At 33.9% G+C, this 17,713-nt stretch overlaps 1 long non-coding RNA gene across 2 annotated transcripts; it reads right to left on the bottom strand.

Moving 5' to 3' along the window:
* Positions 1–220: 220 nt before the first annotated feature.
* On the bottom strand, positions 221–2,117 carry LOC106372231. Of its 2 annotated transcripts, XR_001274704.3 has the most exons (3): positions 1,432–1,896; positions 1,003–1,168; positions 221–911 (listed from the first exon to the last, which is right to left on the bottom strand). It is a non-coding gene; the product is annotated as an uncharacterized LOC106372231 (long non-coding RNA). The 2 variants fall into 2 exon arrangements; XR_001274703.3 differs by having other exon boundaries at positions 1,003–2,117.
* Between the last annotated feature and the right edge of the window lie 15,596 nt (positions 2,118–17,713).

The raw sequence follows: 17,713 nt of genomic DNA on the forward strand, positions 1-17,713 counted from the left end.
GGGATTTCATAAGAGCTCGAAAGATGTAGTAGATTTCATAATTTCAAACTTATGATGATATTTAGCGTTCTTCTTTTTAAATTTGAGATTTTAATAATTTTAGGAATGGAATAGTATGTAGCGAGGTTTAGTTGTATAAGTTAAGAGAATTTGAAATTCTATTATCATAACATGAGTGTATGTATGCAAACTGAGCTAATAGGTTATAGATACTTGGAAGAAGAAAAAAGATTAAAGATACTGACAAAAAAGGAATCTCATAGGTACAAATACAATACACGAAAAAGCAAAGTAAGCTCATCCTGATATTAGTTATAATTTAATAATCGTATTAAATAATTTTTTTTTGTCAAATGTATTAAATGATTATGATTGCGGAATCTGAGCACGTCCGTTGGTATTGGATTATCCAGATCGGTTAGCTCTCAGCAAACGCGATCTGATCATTGGATCATATCGAAAGAGGAGAAGTAGAGAGCTTGAAATTGTTATTGCTTCGCGTAACAACAACAGCGTAGATGAAATATGAGCTTGAACTTTGCCTCCTTTTTCAATTATGGGCTTCCCAAATTCTCAGCAACCGGACTTCGACGGTTGTGCTACAATGTCCTGCCTTCAAGTCGGCGAGCAGATTAGAAGAGTTCGTCATTCCGGATTGATGGGTTTGTGAAGATTACAATGATGTAGAAGAAGAAAGTGATGAACTGCACAGAATAGAAGTCGCTTATTTATAAGTGTGGATCCGCGAGCTTTACATTAGAGCTGAGCGATTAAAGCAACCAACAGGGCCAAGTGTCTTCCAGAAGTTGAGTTCAACACTAAAGGAAGCTAGACAATGACAAACGGGAAAACCGATATAGCCATTATTCTCACAGCATAGCTGGTCCAAATATCAACACTAACACCAGAATCTACAGAGGCAACAATGATCACAGTTATATAAGTAAGAGAAAAAAAATGAAGAATCCAAGCCATAAGACATAATAAACACTTTCTCCTTACCTTACTTATATGGAAGCCTTTTAGTGTCTTGGTTGTTTACAACAATAGCATAACGAATGTCACACTTGCTAAAAACTGTGCAAGTTCCCTAAATAACAGTGAGAACCATAAAGGTTGAGCCCAGCGAGTAAACCCATTCCCACAGAGGCTTGGCTTTGCGCAGTTGCTACATCTCCAGAAAGTCCAGACATTTAAACAAACACCAAAAGATTCAAAACCCAAAAGAGCAAATCTCAAACTTTACAGGAAAAAGTTATATTGACAGAGAAAAAATTGACTCATTGACTAAACAAAGATTCACTTTCAATCTCTCACATATAAAGTTACACATCAAAGTATCTTCGCTACTCACTATTTGATTCGCAGAACCAAACAACGATTCACTTTTTATAACTCAAAGTTCAATAAAGAATCTACATTTTCACCTACCCATAATAAGTATAGCTTCAGGCTGTGCTCCGAGCATGGAAAAAAACAAACCACCGACGATTCAAGGGCAGGATCTCACTTTCGGCAGATAGATACATAGCTGCCGTGAACATGAGAAATCCATAAACCAAATTAAAAACACGTTACCAAGCTTCCTCTTTCTCTTCATCCGAGACCACCGTCTTGATAACAGATCCAGAGCCGAGACTTCCACAGTCAATTCCATCGGAGATGAGATCGGTAGTAGATGGACGTACGGTGACGAATCAAGCGTAAACTGATGAAGTGAAGAAGATAAAGAAGAGGATGTTAGAGATCGAAAAAGACGATGAATATGAACCCTAGATATCGAAAGGAAAATGCTCGGATACAGGAAATTCATCGGACGGGGTTGTTCTCTAGGTTGATCTTCGTAAGGTGGTGAAACGGACATTACAGTGGGCCTGAACAAAAGGACAAGAAGTATCGATAAGCCCACATGCCAAATAGCTTTTGTTCACGGAAATTGTTTGTTGAAGAATTAGGAAGCTACACGTGTCAAAAAACGCCCATCCCTCTTTGTCGACGTGGATGTCTGTGGAGGGACCAAACTCTACTTTATTTATAAAGATTAGGGATTAACCCGGGCTACACCCGGGATTTTTTATTTTTTTCTAATTTAAGTTTTTAAATTATTTATATTTAGGTTATGATATATATTTATATAAATGTTAAGATGCATGTCATAATTAAAATTTATTTTTAAATTTTAACACGTTAAATTAACATATTTTTTACTATTTAAATATTTTTTTGTTATTTTGTTGGCTATCTAGTTATCATATTTAGCAAAACTATCTGTTGAGTGTTGGAATAAATGTTTTAGATATTTAATTAAACTGCAAAGTATTTTCGGATCGACCATATGCTCAACAATCGATCGATCCGTAAAAAGATGGTCGATCTCCTTGGCCAGGTAAGTACAATTTTAGCAAAAATATCTTTGATTTTCAAATATTAAGTATATAACTATTCTTGTGAATATTTTTTTTGAATTGTATTTTTTGATTAAATTATTGTATTATAATGTTTATGTAAATATTTTTTGTGATGTTTGAATTTGTGATGTTAGTATACTTAACCTAGATGATATTGATGTTTAACAATTTTTTTTTTTCTGGAAATAGAAAATAATGATATATCAAAACGTATCTAATACTTGTTAAATGATAGTATAATGTAAATTACATCCATTATTTGAAAATAACCATTTGATGTTTTTATTTTTTTTTTTAAATCAGAAATTATTTTTATTTAAAAACATTATTCATATATAATATAATAGTTTAAGTTTGGTAGATTAATCTATATATATAAATTATGTATATTTTTTAAAAAATAATTTAAGATATTATATATTGAGTAACTGAATAAAAGCTGAATTTCTTATCTTGAAAATGAAATATTTATATTTTTGTCTTCATGTTATACTCACCAATCGAGCATTGATATTTATAACTCAGTATGTTTTTAAAAAAAACTTAGTCTTAAGTAATAAACGAATTTAATAAATTAAATTCATCACCTATAATGTTCTGAAAACTATATTTGAAAATTCTCTAAAATTATATTTTAAGCATAATATTACTATTATTTAATTTAATTTATTTTAAGCATAATATAAGCTAAACCAACTTAAATTATATTTACAATAGGACCATCCTAAACCGGTTAATAAACCAAAAACAATACTAAACTAACATGAACCAATATCTGATTCGGCGAGGAAAGAAGTGTTTCGGGATAAACGCTTGAATGGTTATTAACTGTAATGGTTTGATCATGAAAGAGTAATATGAATATTAACAATAAAATTATGGATTAGATTAATTTAAATTTGTAAGAATACATTTGAGTCTATGAAAAGCAATTCAATTCCCATGAATAAGTTTGGCTTTTGGAAGTCGCGGGTTTCCCAACAATGAATCTACTTAACAAAAAGTTTGTTGTTATAAAAAATCTCGTTCAAGGTCATTAAAGGTTTTTGGGAAGGCAAGAGTTGATGGTGGAACCATTTTTTTGTTCGAGTGCTTTGAATTTTTCCTTAATAGTGTGAGGTTGATGTTGATGGAATAATAAATTTTATAGGGACTTCTTGATGTAAAACTATACATTTTTATTTTTTTTAGTTTAATGTGGTATTTCCATTTTTATATAATTTACTACCATTTTAAGATAGATGTACATTTTAAGATAGGTGTTTAAATCTTAATGTATTTTTTCCATTTTTTAAAATGTTTATTTCCATTTCTTATATTTTTTATTTACGTAATCTCTATATTTATATTTTATATTTTAAAATAGATATTTAAATCTTAATGTACTTTTTTCATTTTTTTTAATTATGTATTTATTTATATTATATATTTTACATTTTAAGATAGATGTTTAATGCTTAGTGAACTTTTTCCATTTTTTAAAACAAATTGTGTATTTACTTATTATTATATATATAATTCATATATTATATATTTACATTATTTTACTTATTATTTATTTTCCTGTATATGTATTTCCATTTCTTGTACTTTTTATTTACTTAATATCTTCATTTTACATTTTAAGATAGATGTTTAAATCTTAAAGTAAATTTTTCATTTTCTTTAAATTGTATATTTCCATTTGTTATACTTTCTATTTACGTAATATCTATATTTTAAATTTTAAGATATATTTTTAAATCTTAATGTAATTTTCTATTTTTAAATTGCGTATTTACTTATATTATGTATTTACTTATTATTTATTTTTCTTTATATTTTGTATTGCTATTTCTTATACTTTCTATTTACTAATAATTTTATATTTTAAGATAGATTTACATTTTAAGATAGATGTTTAAATACTAATGTACTTTTCCATTTTTTTTAAATTGTGTATTTCCTATTCTTATACTTTCTATTTGCGTAATATCTATATTTTACATTTTAAGATATATGTTTAAATAGTAATATACTTTTTCCTTTGTTTTTAAGTTGTGTATTTCTTTTTCTTATACTTTCTATTTACTTAATATCTATATTTTAAATTTTAAGATAGATGTTTAATATTAATGTACTCTTTTCATATTTTAAAAATTGTGCATTTACTTATTATTGTATATATAATTCATATATTTATATATTTATAATATTTACTTATTATTTATTTTTCTATATATTGAGTATTTTTCTTTCTTATACTTTATATTTTGTTAATATCTATATTTTATATTTTAATATAGATGTTTAAATCTTAATGTTTTTTTCCATTTTTAATGTAAAATGGCAATGTTTAATAGAAGAACTTGGACAAATAGTCAAATAGTTATATTTAGGTTTTTTTTTATTTATAAAATGGTAATGTTACATTATGGAGATGAGCCATTTTTTTAGTGAAAAATGGTAACCTTACATATGTTTAATGTAGTTTTTCCATTTTTTTTTATGTTGTATGTTTACATATTTTTGTTATTTTTAAATGTAAAATGGTAATCTTACATATGTTTAATGTAGTATTTCCATTGTTTATGTTGTATATTTACATATTATTTATTATTTTCGAAATTATATATAATGGTTTTTTTACAAAATAGTAATGTACATTATGGAGATAAGCCGTCTTTTTTTTTAGTGAAAAAATGGTAATCTTACATATGTTTAATGTAGTTTTTCTATTTTTTATGTTGTATGTTTACATATGATTTTTTAAAAATAAAAATGTAAAATGCTAATCTTACATATGTTTAATGTAGGATTTCCATTTTTTATGTTGTATGTTTACATATATTTATTATTTTCGAAATTATATATAATGTTTTTTTGTTTTTTTATAGAACGGTAATGTTACATTATGAAAATAAGCCGTCTTTTTTTTAAGTGAAAAATGGTAATTTTACATATGTTTAATGTAGTTTTTCCATTTTTTATGTTGTATGTTTAAATATTATTTATAATTTTCGAAAATTAGTAATATTAAAATGTAAAACTATATTTTATGTCACGTGTCATCTTTCGGGAGAAGTTTTTTTGCTGATGTGGACGCTGTATGGAGCCTCAAAAGGTCTCTTTTATAAAATGGTAATCTTAAACAGCTTATAAATAATATGTAAGCATATTATTATTTATAAAGTGTTTAAGATTACCATAAATAATAGGGAGAATTGCCAAGTGTGACTCAAAACTTGGAGTCAAACCCAAAACAATACCCCAATTTGGGTCAAATGCAAAAGTAACCTAAAAGGCTATTGAAATTACAACTATCCCCTTGTGACCAAACAAAAAAATGGAATTTTTTTTACGTTTCTACCCCTCGCAAGTCGTCTGTTTAGACGACTTGAAAATAAGTCGTCCAGACGACTTAACTGAAAGTCGTCTGGACAGTTAGTCTTAAACATAATTTAAAAATTTTGTAAAAAATATTTTGATAAGTGAAAAATGGGAATTATGTAATTAACATATGTCTTAGGAGGTATAAATTAAGATATAACAAATTTCAATTGTTTTCAGCATAGATGAGTGAAAGTAGTGAGTCATGATATTCTTTAGTTTATGTTTCATCAACATATGTTGTAGTATTGTATGTGTTCTTAGGGTTAGATTTTGGAAAGCATTAAAACCGTTTTTGAAAATTTTTAAAATTACTTATGCGTGTTCATTTCTGTGTATAGTAAACACTATTTAAGTATAATTTGATTTTATAATGTGGTTAGTTAGTTAATCTAGTCATTTTAGTTTAGGGGTTCATTTTAAGGTCTAGGACGACTTAATATTTTGTCGTCTGAAAACAGACGACTAAATATTAAGTCGTCTGTTGTACATTATCAGCCAGAATAAGTCGTCTAAACCGGACCAAACCTTAAAGTTTACCAATGTACTTTTAAAGCTAACCGGATTATTTACCCAATATATAAGGTGATTTTTTTTTTTTTGTTTCATTTTTCGCGAAATTCATAAACCCTAACAGTTCTCTCTCAAAGGCGATTTCGAATTCCCACGATTTCTGAACAAACCATCGTTCTCAACGTCAGCTATCTATCTCACTTCATTCTCACCGTTGTCACCGCAGCTTCTTCTAACCCTAGCGCCGCCGATTCCTCTAAACCCTAGCGCCGCCGATTCCTCTAAACCCTAGCGCCGCCGCTTCCACTATTTCCAAACAAACCGTCGCCCTCGCCACCGTGGTCACCAACGTTCTCACCGCCGCTTCCTCTAAACACTAGCGCCGCCGCTTCTTCTAAACCCTAGCGCCGCCGCTTCTTCTCTGTAAACCCTAACGCCGCTAAGTCATCAATCTCGAGAAAAAGATGAACATAAAACGTTGTCTCTATCAATTTACTCATTCTCACCGTTTCACGTTTATTTTTTCAGATCTATAACCGCAATGACGAGTACTCCAACTCCTTCTGCGACTGGAAGACTTGTAAGTAAATTTAAGTCGTCTACTAAGTCGTCTGGACTTATATTGTTGTCTTTGATTATTTTGCAGACAAAAAGGATGGATATTCCAGAACTCCCCCGTAGGTTATACACATCAGGGGAAGAGCCAGAAGCCCACAATAGCATTTCGTATCATACGGATAACAGCAAGTTGCATACTGCTCTTAGGAAAGCTCTTACTGATGACGAATTTGAAGAGCTCAAGGAGTCGAGTTTGGGAGTTTTCATCAAGTTCAAGGAGCAGGGATTTGGTTGGGCTTCAAGGCTGGTTCACTACATGCTCAGTTTCAAGCTGGACATTAAGAAGAAGTATGAGATGTGGTCTCTCGTTGGTCCAGAACCTTTGAGGTTTTCACTGTTAGAGTTTGAAAACCTCACTGGTCTAAACTGCGAGTACATCGAGGACCTTGAGACACCAAAATGTGACGTTACCCCAGAGATGGTTTCTTTCTGGGGGATGCTGGGAGTTCATCTGGAAGCTGGGCCAACTACTGATCAGATAATAGCAGCACTGAAGAGATGCGGGGATTGGTCCAGGGAAGATCGCAAGCGGCTCGCGTACCTCTCCATCTTCACTGGATTCATTGAAGGGAGAAAGTTTTCAACCGCTACACGATCTACTCTGGCAAGGCTAGTGATGGATTTAGAACGGTTTGAGAATTATCCATGGGGGAGAGTCGCGTTTAAGGTGCTGATGGACTCTTTGTGGAACAAAGAAATTGCTGGCTGTTACACCGTGGATGGGTTTATACAAGTTCTTCAGGTCTGGACGTACACAGCTATGCCGGAATTGGGTGCTAGTATTGGTGGTCCCAGAGCAGACAGTCCGTCTCCACCGATACTGGCTTACGAGGGCAGCAGAGGCCGCAGATCAATGAAAGCTGCTATCTTGAGTCAGGTATTTACTTCAATCCAAAAGACTGCGCAGACGACTTATAATAAGTCGTCTGGAAGGTCGTCCAGCTGGACGACTTATCGGACGACTTAATTAAGTCGTCTGGAAAGTCTTCCCAGCTGGACGACTTATCGGACGACTTAATTAAGTCGTCTGGAAAGTCTTCCATCTGGACGACTTATTAGACGACTTATTATAAGTCGTCTGGAAGGTCTTCCAGCTGGACGACTTAGTAGACGACTTATAATTAAGTCGTCTATTTAGTATTTTTTTCAAATATCTAACTCGATTCTTCTATTTACTGCAGACCCGCGTGATCAACTTTGTTGAGAAGGACATTAGTGAAATGTGGCCAAAATGGGACTCTGAGGTTGAGGACCTGCCCGCGGAGAACATCATTAAAGTCATGTATGAGCGGAGACCGTGGAAGTGGACCATGGATTGCTGGGAAGTCACTGGTACTAAGGTCAATACAAAACCTAAGGTTGTGACTCCATCGAAGAAGGCCAAAGAGATGGTTGTGTTGGAGGAGGAGGAGGAGGAGGAGGAAGACAATCCAAGACCTCGGAAGAAAGCTCGTAAAGAGGCTCCTAAAGTGGCTAGTGAAGAGGCTAGAGAAGAGGCTAGAGGGGTGACCAGAGAGGAGTTGGAAATTATGTTCAAGGGCGTAGCTGACTGCATGAAAAAAGGGTTTAATAAGTGCATGAGGGAGTTTAGGAAGTTGTCCGATAGATTGGAAGCTGTGGAGAAGAAGGTTGGTGTCACCAATCAGGCTACCCCTCCACCTCTAACCAATCAGGCTACCCCTCAAGATAAACAGCCTACCCCTCTTGCCAAAGAAACCGGGGGTAGAAACAAACAGGCTACCCCTCATGCCAATGAAACCGTGGTTAGTAACCAGCCTCCTCCTCATCAAACCAAACAGCAGCCTCCTCCTCCTCAAAAGAAACAGCAGCAGCCTCCTCCTCCTCAAAAGAAACAGCCTCCTCCTCAAAAGAAACAGCCTCCTCAAATCAAAGAGGTTAGTATCAAATCCAGGGTTAACTAGTTGTCCAGACGACTGTAAAAGTTGTCTGGACGACTAGTTGACCCTGGACGACTTAAACGTAAGTTGTCTGGACGACTAGTTGACCACGGAAGACTTAATTTTAAGTCGTCCAGGGTCAACTAGTCGTCCAGACAACTTTTATTTAAGTCGTCCAGGGTTAACTTGTGTGCAACTTTTATTGCAGAGATGGTTGCCGGAGGATACAGCAACCGAGGCGAACTCGGTAAATAAGATCTTGCCGGAGGATAAAGCAGATGGTGTCACCTCCAAAGAGATTGTTGCTGTCACTTCCACCGATCACCAACCGAGCCTCGCTTCCACCGATCAACAACCGAGCCTCGCTTCCACCGAGCCAAGCGATCCAGTTTCAGAACCGAGCCTGGTTGTATTGGACAAGCGTGCAAAGAGTAAACGAGCGAAGAAACCTGCTCCCACTGTGAGATCTCCTTATACGGCAGAGAAAAAAAAAGATAAAGTGGCAGCCTATAATCCATTTCCGCCAGTAAACAAAGATAAGTTGAAGGAACTCGCTGATTGGTTGAAAACTGATCCGTAAGTGATTGCTTTACCCATAATAGCTTGATTTAGTCGTCCAAAACTGATTGCTTTTTTGTTTGCAGTCATTATTTAACTAAGACCGAGGACAAACCACGTACATCACCAACAAGGTGGTACCACTTCCTCCGGACAGCCAGAGGATGGCTGGAAGACTGCGTAAGTCTTCTGCACACGATTTAAGTCGTCTACAAAGTCGTCCAAGTAGACTACTTTCCAGACGACTTAAAGATAAATCGTCTGGAAAGTCGTCTACTTGGACGACCACGTAGACGACTTATATTTAAGTCGTCTGGTAACTTCTAACTTGTTATATTTAATATGCAGCATATAGATGCTTGGATTAATGTGCTAAGGCAGAGGTATCAGGAGAACCCACAAGCTTTCAGGAGCGAGCGAATGTGCTTCCTGGATCACAACTTTTCCCAGTCTTGGAGAGAGCAGTATCAGCTCTTCAAAACATCGGAACCTGATCACAAAGGTTTAGGAAGAGTTCTACCTGGTGGGGCGTCGAATTTTTATGACGGATCAATACCTTCATTTTGCCAATCAAACAAGAAGTGGGGGGAGGACATTGATGATATCTATGCGCCAGTGAACTTGAACGACAAGCATTGGGTTGCTATTTGGATATCGATCCCTAAGAGGCACATAGTCGTCTGGGACAGCATACCTTCATCTAGTGTACCAGACGCATGGGATGCGATAATGGAGCCTTTTCTCCAGATGGTCCCTTATCTGCTTGTTGAGTGCGCAGCCACCGACGAAATACGGGTCAAATACGGGTTGGAGCCATACACATATGAGAGACCGCTGAAAGGTGTACCCACGGCCAACAATGGTGATTGTGGCGTGTACGCTGTAAAGTACATTGAATGTCATGCTCTTGGGGTCTCCTTTGACCCTAAAGACTTTGCTAGGTGCAACGCGAAGAAAATGAGGGATAATATGGCGGTGGATATATGGAAGGAGCTTGTTGATCAGCATCTGAAAGAAAATGTGGATGGTGATAAGTTCGTGGGCATGTATGATTTTTGAACTTGTGTTTGTATTTGAACATGTCTTTGTATTTGAACATGATTTTTTAACGAGCGAAGTATTTGTATTTCAACTTGTCTTTGTATAGATTTGTAAATATATAAGTTGTCTGGAAGAAATAAGTCGTCTGGAAGGTTTTCCAACTGGACGACTTACAAATAAGTCGTCTAGAAGGTTTGGACGACTTATTATAAGTCGTCTGGAAGGTTTTCCAACTGGACGACTTACAAATAAGTCGTCTAGAAGGTTTGGACGACTTATTATAAGTCGTCTGGAAGGTTTTCCAACTGGACGACTTACAAATAAGTCGTCTAGAAGGTTTGGACGACTTATTATAAGTCGTCTGGAAGGTTTTCCAACTGGACGACTTACACTGGACTTCTAAAAATAAAATACACTGGACGACTTACACTGGACTTCTAAAAATAAAATAACTGGACGACTTAGTAGAAGGTCGTCTAAAAATAAAATACAATTGAAGGAAGAAATAAGTTGTCTGGAAGGCTTGGACGACTTATAATTAAGTCGTCTGGTAGGTTTTCCAACTGGACGACTTAAATAAGTCGTCTGGAAGGTCGCTGGACAACTAGTCAACTGGTTGTGTACATTGTGGTTTCGTATGGCCAGTTTCCTTGCAGTTTGAGCATCTCCGTGCCCTGTGTTTCTTCCTGGGTTTGTGTCCTCTCATCCTAGATAGCTCCAACCAAGATTGCCATCTTGATTTCTTCGGTCTCCCCCGACCACGCTTTAGTTCTGGAGGAAAGCATTCTCGTTCCTCAATATGTTGTGACACGATAGGATATATATTCTCTGAGTATCCTGCATACAGATAATTCTTTGAGTACAGTGGACATACAAGTGTGGAGATATGCAAACCAGCATGTGTTCCAGCAGCTATAGCATGAGAGCAAGGTATTTTCTCCACTCCATAGACACCACAATCACACTTTGCATGTTCCAAATCAACCACACAGTCCATTTTGCCACCTTTGACAAAGAAATGCCATCCATCAATTGGTTCGACCGTCATCGTATCCGCTATCTCTTCTCGAACAGCAAGCAAGTATTCAACACCCCGGCTATGTTCAGTTGTGAGACTCAAAGCATCTTGTCTCCTTTTCCAATACCATTTTCCTAACTTCTGCCTTATGAACTCCAGCAGGAACGTAATCGGAAATCCTCTTGCTCGCTTCAGTGCGGAATTAATAGATTCAGCAATGTTGCTTGTTTTTATGTTGAACCTGTTCCCCTTACAATAAACCCTTGACCATAGCCTGACGTCGGCTTTCTCCAAATACGTTGCAAGTTCCGGGTTTGCACTCCGTATCTCAGCCATGTACCGGTCAAAATCGTAAACCGTGTGAGCATAAGCAGCCCCTTTCACCAAGTACATGAGATGTTTCCCTTTAAACTTTTTGACAATGTTATCTTGAAGGTGATAATAACATATTCCTCGGGTTGCCCAAGGAAACACCTTATCACACGCACTTTTAATGGCCTTGTGCCGGTCGGAGACTATCACCAGAGGCTTGTCATGAGATATACAACTAGCCAATTTTGTGAAAAACCATTCCCAAGAAGGTACATCTTCCTCATCCACGATCCCAAAAGCCAATGGGAATATCTGAAAATTGCCATCTTGTGCGGCTGCAACTAACATAGTTCCTCCATACTTTCCACTTAGGTGAGTTCCATCCACCACAATGACCCTTCTCTGATACTTAAAACCTTTGATAGAAGCTCCAAAAGAGAGAAATAGATACTTAAATCTTTTCATAGAATCAAGTTCTATCGCCGTGATAGAATCAGGATTTGCAATGGAGATTTGCTCGAGATATGATGCCAGACGCGAATACCCTTCTTCTGCTGATCCTCTCACCAATCTTTGTGCATATAACAGTGCTCTGTATGAAGTGGTGTAATCAAGCGCCATGCCAAACATGTTCCTCATTGCATCAGTGATATGCTGCGGAGTTATCCCATCAATGATTCCAACACGATCAATGAAAAGACTACCTACATACTTCGGAGTACAGTGTCTCCGCTGAGCGATTCGGTCTCCCGCTGAGCATAAATGTTTTTCCACATACTTTGTTACCCAAAACGTGTTTGTCCCATGTTTGACACTCGCTCTGACCTTCCATCCACAATAGCTAACCCGACATGTTGCCACAACGAGAGTTTTCGTTGATTTGTATAATCTGAAAGAAAACTTACCCCTCACTGCTGCCAACCGCAGCTCTGAAAGCAGTGCACCCTTGCTAACAAAACTCTGGTTGACATAGATACTGGTACCATTCGATTTTCCTCCTTCAATAGCATTTGTCTTAGCATATGTCTTTTGGATTTCTTCAAAACAAATATTATCATCATCTTCCTCGTCCTCATCTGGAACCTTTCCATAAAGACTGTAATCCCCACCATTCTGATCCGTTTCACCAACAATAGAATTATCAGCATCCTCCTCCCCATTTTCCTCCTCCCCATCTTGATTTTCATCTTCAACAAACTCATTATCACCAACATCTTCATCATCATCACCAACATCTTCTTCCCATTCACCAGCTTCATCATTATCACCAACATCTTTTTCCCATTCACCAGCTTCATCAATATCCCTTTTCTCTGAAACCGTTTCGACCTTGCTGCGGCTTGATACACAAAGACATACTCTATGGGTTTTGAGTATCTCCAGCAAGTTTCGAACTTGTCTATCACTTGTAACATGAATGGGAAGACTGCCTGGAGCCATCATCATTTCTGCTGGTAATGAGTAGCTAATCTCCACACTCACTGTTCTCATGTCCAGGTTATAATCTTCTTGAGCCATTGCAACAAGTTCAGCATGTGTTGAATCTTCATTCAATAAAAACAATCTTGCTCCTTTGAGATCATCAACCACAAAATCCCAACGGAAATCTCTCAACAACCATTCTCCATACACTGCATGTAACTGAAAAATCATCTGCAAATATTCAAAATAAAACACATTAGTAAACATAGAGAAAATGAAGTCGTCCAGAAGACTTAAAGGTAAGTCGTCTAAAGAGGTCACTTTTGCAATTGAAAATTAAAAGGGACGACTTAATTCTAAGTCGTCCGGCTTTGTTTGTTAAAAAAAAAACTTCAGACGACTTATATATAAGTCGTCTACGAGAAACGGGCTAGTTTTGCATTTGACCGAATCGTGTCAGATCTTTGACTATTTCTGGACGACTTATAATTCAGTCGTCTCTGGGAAAGTTAAAATTTCAATATTTTATGAAAACTTGACGACTTACGTGTAAGTCGTCCTAGGTTAGTTTTGTAATTGAAAATAAAACTTGAAATTTAACTTTCTCCAGACGACTTAGATGAAAGTCGTCCAGCTAAACGACTTAATTTAAGGTCGTCCGGGATAAGCAAGGTTTGACCAGAAAATTGGGAAAAATTCTGGACGACTTTGCTTTCCCCGGACGACTTTAAATTAAGTCTTCTGGAGGGACGACTTTATATTAAGTCGTCTGGTTAAAGTTAAATTATGAAGTTTTATTTTTCAATTACAAAACTAACCTAGGACGACTTACACGTAAGTCGTCAAGTTTTCATAAAATATTGAAATTTTAACTTTCCCAGAGACGACTGAATTATAAGTCGTCCAGAAATAGTCAAAGATCTGACACGATTCGGTCAAATGCAAAACTAGCCCGTTTCTCGTAGACGACTTATATATAAGTCGTCTGGAGTGTTTTTTTTAACAAACAAAGCTGGACGACTTAATTTAAGTCGTCCGTTTGACCAGAAGACTCATCAGTAAGTCTTCTACATACAGATGACTTACTAGTAAGTCTTCTACGCGAACAGATCTTGAAAAAAAATTCAAATTCGTACCTTAAACTAGGTGAGATGACTTCGTTTGCACACAGGGTCTTCTCCAACCACCCAGAACCTCAAACGAAAGCAACCGTTAGTCAAAACGAAAGAAATATGGCTCTGTCAACCATAGCCCATATTTTGAATCAAAAGCTTGAGTTTTTTGGATGAATATAGAGAGAAAGTGAAAGAAATGTTGTTTTTAGTTCATAACAATTGAAACAGAGAGAGTGTAAAGAGATTTACGTGCATTAAAGGGCATTAAAAGCTCCAAACAGTTCGTACAAGGTTGTTGCCACTATTCATTGCAGTGGCAATATTGTAAATACTTGAAGAAGATGAGGTTGAGACAGTAAAGAAGCCATTTTCGAAAAAAAAAAAAAATGTTAATGGCATTTTCGTAGATAAAATGCAGGTGTAGGGTTAAAATCTCAAAAAAAAAGAGTCAAAAGAAAAGGTTAGTTTTCTGTTTGACTCCAAGTTTTGAGTCACTTTTGCAAAAACCCCTAAATAATATGTAAACATACAGCATAAAAAATGGAAAATATACATTAAACATATGTAAAATTACCGTTTTTCACTTTAAAAAAATTAGTAATATTAAAATGTAAAACTATATTTTATGCCACGTGGCATCTTTCGGGAGAAGTTTTTTTGCTGATTTGGACGCTCTATGGAGCCTCAAAAGGTCTCTTTTATTAGTAAGGATTTTATAAAATGGTAATCTTACATATGTTTAATGTAGTATATTTCCATTTTTTATGTTGTATATTTACATATTATTTATTATTTAAATTATATATAATTTTTTTTTTACAAAATAGTAATGTATATTATGGAGATAAGCCGTCTTTTTTTTAGTGAAAAATGGTAATCTTACATATGTTTAATGTAGTTTTTCTATTTTTTATGTTGTATGTTTACATATTATTTTTTAAAAATAAAAATGTAAAATGGTAATCTTACATATGTTTAATGTATTATTTCCATTTTTTATGTTGTATGTTTACATATATTTACTATTTTCGAAATTATATATAATGTTTTTTGTTTTTTTATAAAACGGTAATGTTACATTATAGAGATAAGCCGTCTTTTTTTAAGTGAAAAATTGTAATTTTACGTATGTTTAATGTAGATTTTCCATTTTTATGCTGTATGTTTACATATTATTCATAATTTTCGAAAATTAGTAATATTAAAATGTAAAACTATATTTTATGCCACGTGTCATCTTTCGGGAGAAGTTTTTTTGCTGATGTGGACGCTCTATGGAGCCTCAAAAGGTCCATTTTATTAGTAAGAGTTTTTCTATTTTTTATGTTGTATGTTTACATATTATTTTTAAAAAATAAAAATGTAAAATTGTAATCTTACATATGTTTAATGTAGTATTTCCATTTTTATGTTGTATGTTTACATATATTTATTATTTTCGAAATTATATATAATGTTTTTTTTTTTTTATAAAACGGTAATGTTACATTATGGAGATAAACCGTCTTTTTTTTAAAGTGAAAAATTGTAATTTTACATATGTTTAATGTAGATTTTCCTTTTTTTTATGCTGTATGTTTACATATTATTTATAATTTTCAAAAATTAGTAATATTAAAATGTAAAACTATATTTTATGCCACGTGTCATTTTTTACAATAAGTTTTTTCTGCTGATGTGGACGTCTTATGAAGCCTCAAAAGTTCACTTTTAATAGTATAGATTTAATTCAATTACTTTGTTTTAAAAACACTGACCAATGTACGTATACCATACCGTATCATCCATCATATCTTTTTCTTCTAATTTTCAAATTAGTAGGTTCTTAATAATTGAAGGAAGAAAAATAAAGAATAGATGGAGACACCTGTAGTATTTTTCATGGTCAGACTAGTGATACACGTCAAAGAAGAATAAAAAGAAAAACCATTAATATCATAAAAACTTAGATTTCAATATATAAATTGTACACAGAATAAACCACAAATTATGTATAACTGAAGAAAATTAATTATATGTAAGAAAATTGTGGAGAGACTGCAACAATTAATTATACAGGACGTAACAGCATTTCAAAGGGATCTCAGTGCCCAACTTATTTGGAGGATATTGCAAATCTAGCAAGAGGGGATGAATACAACTTTCACTTTCAAAAGATTAAAAGATCTTGTAATGCTATAGCAGACAAATTAGCTAAAGAACGTAAGATTACAACTCAAGTTATGTTTTAAGTTGGAAAAACAATATGCAACTTTCTTAGTGTTTAATACCAAAGAAACATACCTGAACTTTCATACCTGAAAAACAATTAGCTAAACGGCCACTCCGTACCCAACAAATCGCGATATGTTCAATTTATACCCGGCTTATATGATCGTGCAAAAATATATCTGAATTTTCGAAAATTTCAAATAACATACCTGATGTTTATTTTTTTGGTGAAATCATATACCAGTTGCCACATTAACAGCCACGTCATCTAATTTTGATGATGTGGATTCTACGTCAGCTAATTTTGCTGATAAAGATGCCACATGTACAAAAGAAATTTAATAAAAACAAAATAGTTGTTTTATAAAAATATTTTTTTAGAAAATATTTTTTTTTTAATATTTTTTTTAATATTTTTAATATTTTTTAATATTTTTTTTTTTATTTAATAAAATTAACAAAAATTAACTAAATAGGTAAAATTTAATCTTATATGAGATATATTAGTAAATGTTTCGATCATATCATAATACCGTCTTTATAAGAGTTATAAATGTGCTGTAATTAGTCAAATTCAATGCTAGTGTTACCGTCGTATTAATATTGCTTAATCATGAGTATATTATTTACATTTAAAGAATTTAAATTAACATATCATTAATTCTTTAAACGTAAACGCAACCATGATTAATCGAGAGTAACACGACTGCAATCATAACATTGAATTTGAATCATTACAACACATATATAACTCTTATAAGGATGATATTGTGATAAGAGCAAAACATTTACGAATATATCTCTAATATAAGATTAAAATTTAATTATTTAATTAATTTTGTTAATTTTACGATATAATAAAAATTAAAAATTTATAAAATTTAAATTTTCTAAAAAAATTATCTTTATAAAACGACTAATTTATTTTTCAAAAAAAAAGTTGTATACGTGGCATCTTCATAGCAAAATTAGGTGACATATGTAGCATCCACGTCATAAAAAATTAGATGACATGACAACTGATGTGGCGACTGGTGTATGATTTCACCAAAAATAAATATCAGGTATGTTATTTGAAATTTCCGAAATTCCATGTATGTTTTTACACGGTCATATAAGTTCGGTATGAATTGCACATATCACGATATATTGAATATGAAACGATGGTTTTTCGTAAAATTGACGACAAAAAACAATTAATTATACATGCATAATTTTGAAAATAGTGAA

This window comes from Brassica napus, chromosome C6 (genome assembly GCF_020379485.1).
Source record: "Brassica napus cultivar Da-Ae chromosome C6, Da-Ae, whole genome shotgun sequence".
NCBI classification, from domain to species: domain Eukaryota; kingdom Viridiplantae; phylum Streptophyta; class Magnoliopsida; order Brassicales; family Brassicaceae; genus Brassica; species Brassica napus.